We start from the raw sequence: 9,772 nt of genomic DNA on the forward strand, positions 1-9,772 counted from the left end.
CAAGTACAGTTGCAATACTGTTGCCTCCTTCCTCTCCAAGAGAAAGAGGGCACACTGCTGCGATATCCTGTTCCAACACCACTGCGACACCCTATTCCAACGTCCGTCTGAAACAAGGTGAGTTTTTTGCTGCCTTTTTCTGTTTTCGGTGGTTGTGGTTTTTCTGATTTTGGTTGCTGCGTTTTTTTTATTTTTGTTGCTGCCCACTTTGTCGCATGATCCACCTTTTTCAGTTTTACTATTGAAAGATGTAAATTCAACTTGCAAAAGACAAACTACATAATGATTCTGTCGATTTTCAGTTTTCTGTAACTTTCTCAATTCAAATTCACGTGGTTCATACCATAAACAAGGAAAAAAATTAATTAAAAGCAAGTCTGTACTCACCATATTGAAGACAACTGGTCCATCTATAAAAATGGGCCTGTAACATCACAAATTTGAGATAGACAATTACAACTGTCTGGAACAGCAATAATGCTTCTAAACAATGGCTGGATCATAGCATTTCTCATTTTTTTGGTTGTAATAGGCAATAAATTTAGTTTTTATGCTTCATAATATGTCAATATTGCATTAACACTGAATCGTATTCCATAATTGTGTTGGTGCAATTGATGGAACACATGTTCGTGTTAAAGTATCTTTAGAGGATGCATCGAGATACCGTGGTAGAAAAAACTGGCCAACTCAAAATATGTTGGCTGCTTGTTCTTTTGATATGAAATTTACATATTTATTAGCAGGTTAGGAAGGAACTACTTCTGATTTGAGAATCATAAAAAATGCATTAACGAGAAAAAACAAACTAAAAATTCATGAAGGTAATTGTAATTAAAAGCATGTATAATTTAATAATTTTTTGAAATATGAACTTAACATGTGATTGTGTTTATTTTTTAGGTAAATATTATCTTGTCGATGCTGGTTTTCCATTAAAGGGTGCACTTATCACACCCTTTAGGGGTGTGATATATCACTTGAAAGAATACTCCAAGCGATGCCTGCAGAATGAAAAAGAGTTGTTTAATCTTCGGCATGCTTCTCTGTGAAATGTCATTGAAAGATCATTTGGTGTCTTGAAAAAAAGATTCCCAATTATCGCTAGTTTGACAGAACCAGACTATTTGTGCAATACACAATTGGAAATCATTTTAGTATGATGTATATTGCACAACTTTCTCATGGGTGTCGATCCAGATGGTAGCATTATTGGAGATGTTGATGCAGAACTTATGAATCAACCTAGTGAAAATTATTCGGTTCAAGTTGAAGTAGATGAAGAGTATAAGGTTGGAGAATTCACACGAAAAAACATTTCTTCGACTATGTGGCAAAACTATCAACTTCAAACTTCAATAAATTGAATAATAGTGTATATGAGACATGTTGACTTTTTTTTCATATGTTATTTGTCATTGTAGACGTTCATTGAATTTAATTACTTGATCTTTTATTATTACACGTGATTTTTTCTTTTCATTATGAATGTTGTTCCTAAATTTGTTTTATTGATGTATTTAGCTAATAACAATGAAGAAGAATCAAATATATACACACGAAGGAGAGGCTGATAAGATACAATGGAGCCAATCTATGGATGATGTGTTTATTGATGCATTACTGCTTCAACAAATAATATGTAATCGAGTGAATGACACTTTTACTACAACTGCATATGTAACATTGTGACGGAAATGAATGATAAGTTGGGTAAAATGCTCACCAAGGATCACATAAAAAATCGAATGAAAACGTTCAAGTTTAATTTCAATAGTTGTTATGACATCTTTAAAAGTAATTTGAGTGGATTTAGCATTGATTCAAGGACAAATATGTGGACTGTTGAACCCGAAGTATGGAAGCCACTAATAGAGGTACCTAAATTTCTTTTTAGCAATTTAATATTATTTTTTTATAATTTACTTTTAATGTTAAATATGAGTTTCTTTGACGTTGTTATCCTTTTTTTTGTGTTTTTTACAGCAAATCCAATGGCAAAAAAGTGGATGACGGCACCTGTTCCAAACTATGAGAAGCTAGTAAATTTATTTGGTAATGATTAAGCAACAAGGGAAGGATCGACGACAGCAAATGAAAAGCGCAACTGAATGACTTTAGCGTGTGAGAGTGCTGGCGAGACAATCCAGCTTATTGATGAAATGGTTTCTTAGAATCAGGTAGTATTAGAACCATTTATCAACCTACGAGACGAGTGTGAAGTACAAGTTGAGCCCAACACAGGTTCATCATTAAAGCGTAAAAGGAGAAGAAGTGCGAATGAAGATCACTTAAAAGAAATTGAAATAATGAAAGATGCCTTTGAGAAAGTTGCTAATGAAATTGAAAAAAAGTGATGTCGTACCAGAGCCGAGACAGTCAAATAAATATTATAAAGAAGACATATTTCCTGCATTTGAAGTTATTGGTCTTAAAGAAGAGTTACAAAGCAATGCATATCTTTATCTTACTGATGATAAAGATAGGATGGAAACATTTTTTGTTTGTCCTTTTTCTAAGCGAAAGAATGTTTTATCTAGGATGCTAAGCTGAGCTGGAATTATTGAATGTTATTTTTTATTTTGCTATGTGATTTTTTTATCTTTAGACAACTATTTTGTTTACCAACATTTTGTTTGATTGATCTAAAGTTATTACTTAAGAGAATATTTCCCTGTTGTTCTGATGTTTTCACTCTCTTTTTATGTAAGTTTTTTATGGCTATTGGTGACTATCTCACGTTAAAACCTCTCTCTCACGAATACACACACACACATATATATATATATATATATATATATATAGAGAGAGAGAGAGAGAGAGAATCCAAAGACCTCTCTCTCTCTCTCTATACCTGGGCTTTCATTTTGGGACAATAGAGTATCCAAGCGTCATTGGGGTGGGAAACACACGAGCAAGGTGTGGTGGGCATTTTTGTTTTGCTTTTTTCAATCGTGTCTTTTCTGAAACTTCTCATTTTTTTAAACGTTGTTACTGTTAGGGGTATTATTCTAAAGTATTATGAATTCTATCCTTTTTTTCCTTTAAGTAGTCCAAACAAACATGATTTTAGTCTCATTTCCTTTCCTTTCTATCCAAACAAGGTTTTTAATCACCTCTTTCTTTTCATTTCCATTCCATTCCTTTACCTTCCCTTTCTCTTCCCTTCCCTTTCCTTTCCCTCCCTTCCTTTCCCTCCCTTTCCCTCCAACCAAACAGGGCGTTAGGAGGGCAACAATTTTGGATGAGGTAGTTTGGAGAGATGCCAATTGAGAATTTTTACTTCTACTGCTGCATCACCTCAATGATAATTAAGTCCGTACTTCAAATATAATTTAGAGATGATTATTTCTCTTTTGTTTTCAACACGAGAAAACTGCACTTAAGGTGCGAGACTTAGTCACACCCTAAATAGGGAAAACCCTCTCACTAATACTTGAAGGAGGTGCTACTATTTAATTGTTTTAATTTTGCATGATGATACTGCCTCGATGACCCATTTCTATCTTCTTTTTATTATAATCTGGATCTCAATTTCGGTTCTACAACATAAACTAGGGCAAAGTGGTATATTTTTTTATAACTTGGATCCAGTCCATGGTTTCTTTCCGGATACAATAGTATATATTGAAGATAATTTGGGTCCATGATAAAAGTGTAATACTATTGATGGATTTTAACATAAATATGGTAGTAAGAGCGATATGATAAGAAAAACTTTGCTTTAAGTTGATCATTTTTTTTAGTTTTAAATATGTTACTTTAATTTTTCATTTATTTAACTTCCTTATTACATGAAAATTTTAAGCCTTCATTATTATGTATTTCACCTTTTTTCATGTATTTTTGTAAATGTTATTTGTTATTAAAATTACATACAATGCAAGTCTTTTTTTTTTTCAATGTACAGCGAACATGTGAAAGTTTTGGACAATCGGCAAGCAAATATGTGTGTCAATGATAAACACGACAATCAGTGACGAATGGTTTTGTCATTGATAGCCAGGTGTTGACGTTAGTAACAGCTTTTAGTTTCTCATTTGTTGTGCTCCTAACTGTTATTTCTCTTGTAGTGAGTTCTGAAATTTAATAAAATAGGACACAGGGAAAGTCATGAGCTTTGCTAATCAAGCAAGCAGCACATATTGATTTCTTCTCTAATGGAGAAAGGTGGGGAAATGCTTGTTAAAAGATACTGGTGACCAATGGTAGCAATATATAGTATTTTCTCTAGTAAGTAGAGATAAGAGTCACGAATATTACTTGCCCTCTTTCTCCTCCAGATCACCACATGCAACCCTGACAATTAACGGAAAATTAAACTGTACCATTAATATACCTTATTTTTGGGTGGATACATAAAACAATAACATACTTTAACTATTGCCAAATGTCCTTGGATCATTTGGTAGCATGATATTTTGTAAGCGTTCCACAAATCTGCCTCTGTTTGTGCTCTGGAAAACACTTGACTACCTATGACTAATCGTCGGAACAACATGATGACAAGGCCAAAGTCGAGATGTCCATTCTCACTATCAGTCTTCATTAGATAATTACGGTCAAGGATACTATAGATTAACAGGAAGTTTTTTGTAGTTGACTTGTCATCAGCAACCTATCCATTCAACAAAGTGGCCGTGTTCGTTAAGTAACTAGCAAATGTTAATTTTATTCCTCCCATCTTAACTATTGCGTGAAGACCTCCTCTACTAAATAAACTCAATTCAAATTTCTTCATTTATCTATTCCTACCTACCATGGTATGACTGGAATAATTTTATTGAAGATACGATCTGCATCTTTGCTCCTGTAGTTATTATTTATAAAAAACAATACAATCACTGCACCTTCATGCAAGTCTGACTTGTAGAAGATCTCCATATAGTCAACTAACTCTTCTTCATGAGCAAGCGAGAGATGACGATCATAAAGTTCTTCAACAATTAAAATCAGTTTCGCTCTAATGGAAATCAATGTCCAAAAGGCCAAATATTTTGGTAGCTGGCAGGCATCCAGGCTGTACAGTCAACCCACTGCACTAATGTGCCATCACGAGTTATGCATGCCGTGCACCCTTTTGTATAGTCTGTGGTGAGCGCAGAAATTTTGGGCTAAGGGGCGCCACTAAATATAAAAGCTTCACATCTTAAAGGGTAGTGCTATATATATAAATGAGCATATTTTTTTAAATATCAATATGAAAATAAAGTGATTTTGTGAAGAAACGATGAAGGGAAATGAGAAATCACAGACAAAAACCAAAACAGAGAGATAGAATAAAAGAAGGTCAAGCTAGTGTTCGAAACAAGCAACAACATGCGGCAAATATATTTACAAAACCAAATAATCTTTTAAATAAATTATCTGACTGGCTCCACACCAAATTTAGAGCCCGCTGTCCACCTTTACTTATAAGAGCAGGTTTGACACCTTGATTTCCTACAATATCATACAAAGTTATCACTATATACAGTTAGAATTGGTAATGTATAGATGACATGTTCCTTTGACTTGCTTGTTTTGCTTTACTGCTGCAGTTTTCTAGAATTGCGCATTCTACTTTAGCAGCAGTATGGAATTCAGTAAGTCGTTCTTCTCGACCGGATGATTAAAAAAATCTACCATTATCAATACTCTTTCCTAAATTTGAATGCGACACCTAGACGATGGACTATGGCTCCAGGGATTAGTTGGAGGCCGATAATCGGAGAACAAGCAATTTGCCAAACTTGTAGAGATTTCCAACAAGAGGAGAAGAGCTGGCGACTTTCACAGAGACAAAAATCAGACCATTTAAGTTCTTGCAAAAATGGTTTTAAAAATGATGTGAATATTCTACAATGTTTGTAGATACCAATTCAACATAAAACATATATTTATTCAAGTTGTTTAAAAAGAACACTTGTTTTTTCATGGATTTTTTCTACCAGTCTCATTTTCTAATAGTTGGAATAGAGTCTCTCTCTCTCTCTCTCATACTCTCTCTCTCTCTCTCTCTCTCTATCACCCCTGCCATGCTGATCCTACCTTCCTCCTTATCTGTAGAAATCGTGGTGTATCAGTTCAAGGAATGCATGGCATCCTCCATTTTATATGATGTATGCTTGATTTTTAGTAACATATGGGGGAATGGTAACCTATTAAAAGAGTTAAGAGTATGATTTGCAGATGCAATCGCTCTTCCAGGTTCAACGCTTTGTTGGACTTGTGTTAATATTATTTTCCTTTATCTCTCCTTCGAATGGTTTCAGAAGAGGGGGTCGGGAGCGGGGGAGGTAATGAAGAGGAATCAAAGAGGTACGAGGGAGAAAGGTGAGAGGACTCAATGACAACGTAATCTTTTAAAAATTAATTCTACATTCAACAAAGATGTAGGCAAGAAACATTAGGGTTGTTGGAGTTCTGAAAATCAATGGCATTAACTTTTACTATTCTTTCGTACGACCGATTTTCCATACTTTTCAAACCAAAGAGAAAAAAACCTGTTTTTTGCTCCATGCATCTCATTCAGTACTATAAGAACATCCAAAAGTGTGATCTCGTTGGCTGGTAAGAATATTGTAGCTTGAATTGCAAGAAAGCTGCATCAGGTAAGGGAGGAAATTATTGAAGTGTTCTTTTATATCTGCGGCCAACGTTATGAGTCCTGTGTTGAAATAAACAACTTAAGATGAGGACAGCCACTGTTAAATCTATGTTAGTTAAACAGGTAAAGAATAAGGAGGCAAGATTAATACATTATATATATATATATATATATATATATATATATATATATATATATATATATGTTAGACAAAATCCACCCACTTTCTGAATGCATGGATGTTTGTATACCGTGCAAAGTACATTTTACGTGTATTATCAAAGAAAATGTTTTTAAAAAACAAAAATTATACAACTTCTGGTTAAAATTTCATATATAATACTCATGTCATTTTTCATGAAACTAGTCTTGAAAATAAATGTCTACTAAATCCTGCTTATAGACCGAACATCTAAAAAAATTTCAAATATAATCCCCAGTCTGGTTGCTTACGAGTAGAACTTGACAGGTGCCTAAAGCTGTTGCTTTTGTGGAGATCAAGTGCATGAGTTTAATTAAAATCACGAACAAGTATGGAACGAAAAATAATTTGGAAATCTCAACACCACAAATTAAGTAAAATAGTTTTTAAAATGTCCTACTTTAGTGATGTGATCAGCTCCTGATGGAGTATATTTTGCTCATGAATTGCATGGTAAAACTCTCATGTCAAAGCCTTCTTCTTTTCCCCATTGAAGAAATGGAGAACGTATGGCTAAAGTTAAAATACCCCAAAAATATTGAACCTAATTAGGAGCAATCCTTTTTCATAAAAAGTTGTCCTCAAGCTACTGCCCTTATTATAATGTTGTCTCTTAGTATCTTAAACGCTAGATGGTTATGAACATTCATTTTCAATTCCCCATTTTTCCCCAGTATTGGAAAGATGGAGTATTTTGGCACGGCACTCTATAAGATCATATATACTAAGAGATTTACATAAGTAAATTGGAATGTTTTCGGTTGGTCTTAGTTGTCATTCATATTAAAAGCTCCAGCCATTCAAGTGTCGGTTCGTCTAATTGTGCTCCAGCCAAATTTTGGCTTGAGCTTAACCAAGTTGAGTTCGAGCTTCTTAAGCTGGAGCTAAACCAAACTCAAACCAGTCAATGCAAGATCGACTTAGGCTCGAGTTGTGGCTTAAGGAGCTCCAGCAGAATTCAAGCTGGCCTACCTTGGCTGGTGAACAGCCCCCAACGGTTGGCCATCTTCAATATCAAGGTCTTGTGTCCCAAACATACCACAACGGTTGGTCCTGAGTGGATAGAGCCCCAGCTCTTTTTTGCTGTGCACAATGCACGATAATGGTTCAATAATAAAAATAAAAATACTCCTCTCCATTGATCCTTCTAACTTTTATAAATTCTTGAGCAGATATTCCATAGAGATCTACTAGACACCACCATGTTTGCATTGGAATGTCATAAACCGCAGCAACAGCTCCTGATCCGACAATATTGACCCTTCAAGATGTGCCAACCTACATCACATGGGAAAATCACCAACCATCCACCCATATACTCCCTTGGGATCCAACGATCCTCAATGCAATACCAAAGAGCGGAGGTGTGGCCACAGTCGTCCATCTTCATGGTGGCATTGATGAACCACAAAGTGATGGCAGCCCATTCGCTTGGTTCACTGCAGACTTTAATCAAACCGGACCAGCTTGGACCACACCAACCTACACTTATCTAAATGACCTCCAGCCGCCAGGCATCATCTTCTACCATGACCATGCACTTGGCAAAACCAGGGTGAATCTCATAGCTGGTCTTTTTTGGGGGTACCTCATCACTGATCCAGCGACGGAGAGCCGCCTAAATCTTCTCTCCGGCTCATTTGATTGCCTGGTCATGATCTTCGACCATAGCTTCAATGAAGACGCTTCTGTATACCTGAACTATACTGGTGTGAACCCTCAATGGCAGCCAAAGTACTTCGGCAATGCCATCATAGTTCATGGCAAGGTTTGGCCCTTCATGAACGTCCAGCCGAGAAAGTACCGTTTCCGAATCGCTAGTGTCGCTAATGCTCGGTATTTTCATCTTCCATTGAGCAATGGCCTCAATTTCACTCAAATAGCTTAAGATTACTCCTACCCTGCCTAGCCAATTGTTGTTAGTTCCATATTGCTCTCCCCTGCAGAAGGCACTGATGTGATTATCAACTTCTCGAAGTCCTCCGGTGAGGTCTTCCTACAAATCGATGCTCCAAATCCTTACCCTTCTGGTAATGCAGTGGATTCCCTTAATTACGATAATAATACGTTTTCATTGCTTTCTTTTTTTCTTGAGGCTAACTTTGTCTCCATTCCTTTAAGTGTCTTTCCAATATAGCCATTGGTGCAATTGCCTTTATTTGATAATAACGTTATGGACCATTACTTAATATTCCCCATCAAGTTCACCATATCCAGAGAGGTAAACTTGATTAAGTTAAAACTAGGAACAATGGAACCATTTGAGTATCATATCAAGTGCTTGATTCAAATTTTTGCGAGTTGATCTTGAGTAAAAAATATCAAATCGTCATTTCACCCCCAGCAAGTTCCTTTATGACAAGTGCATGTGAATTTCAATATACTTGCAAAATAGTGATAGACTGAATGTGGTGCAAGGTAGGCAGCTCCAACATTATCACGCCTGTGGACAGGTTTGCTTGCACTAACTACTTTGAGCTCTTTAAATAGATGTTGGATCTACATAATTTTTGCTACAATGTTTGCACTGAAGATTTGTATTCTACTTCAATGTTGGATCATGAAACCACATTTTGTTTCTTGGCATTCCATGATACTAAAACCTATCTAGTGAAGACAAAGTATCTTCCATGCCTAGATCTTCAGCCATCTGTGCACATAACCTAGCCTACATCATTTTAAGAAGTAATGTCCATATTTGTTGATGTCCGAAGAAGAATACTATAGTCAAACCTATGCTTTAAGCACCTAACAATACATTTTACAACAGCTGAATGAAAATCCATGGACTGCGCTTAAATCAGCAATTTTTGTTTACTGCAGAGGCAATGCCAGGTATAGTCATTGTGGCATATTGAAGTGCAGCTATTCTTCTATATAAAATTGGATGGTTATATTTTGTCCCAAAGAAATCCATTCAAGTCAAGCTTGAAGCCATAGGAGCTGAAATAGGTTTAGCGCCAATTATGTTTGTCAACTTT

At 35.7% G+C, this 9,772-nt stretch overlaps 1 pseudogene; it reads left to right on the plus strand.

Annotated features, from left to right (window-relative positions):
• Positions 1-1,858: 1,858 nt before the first annotated feature.
• LOC116257233 (multicopper oxidase LPR1 homolog 1-like) lies at positions 1,859-8,928 on the plus strand (annotated as a pseudogene).
• Positions 8,929-9,772: the final 844 nt, after the last annotated feature.

This window comes from Nymphaea colorata, chromosome 7 (assembly GCF_008831285.2).
Source record: "Nymphaea colorata isolate Beijing-Zhang1983 chromosome 7, ASM883128v2, whole genome shotgun sequence".
NCBI classification, from domain to species: Eukaryota; Viridiplantae; Streptophyta; class Magnoliopsida; order Nymphaeales; family Nymphaeaceae; genus Nymphaea; species Nymphaea colorata.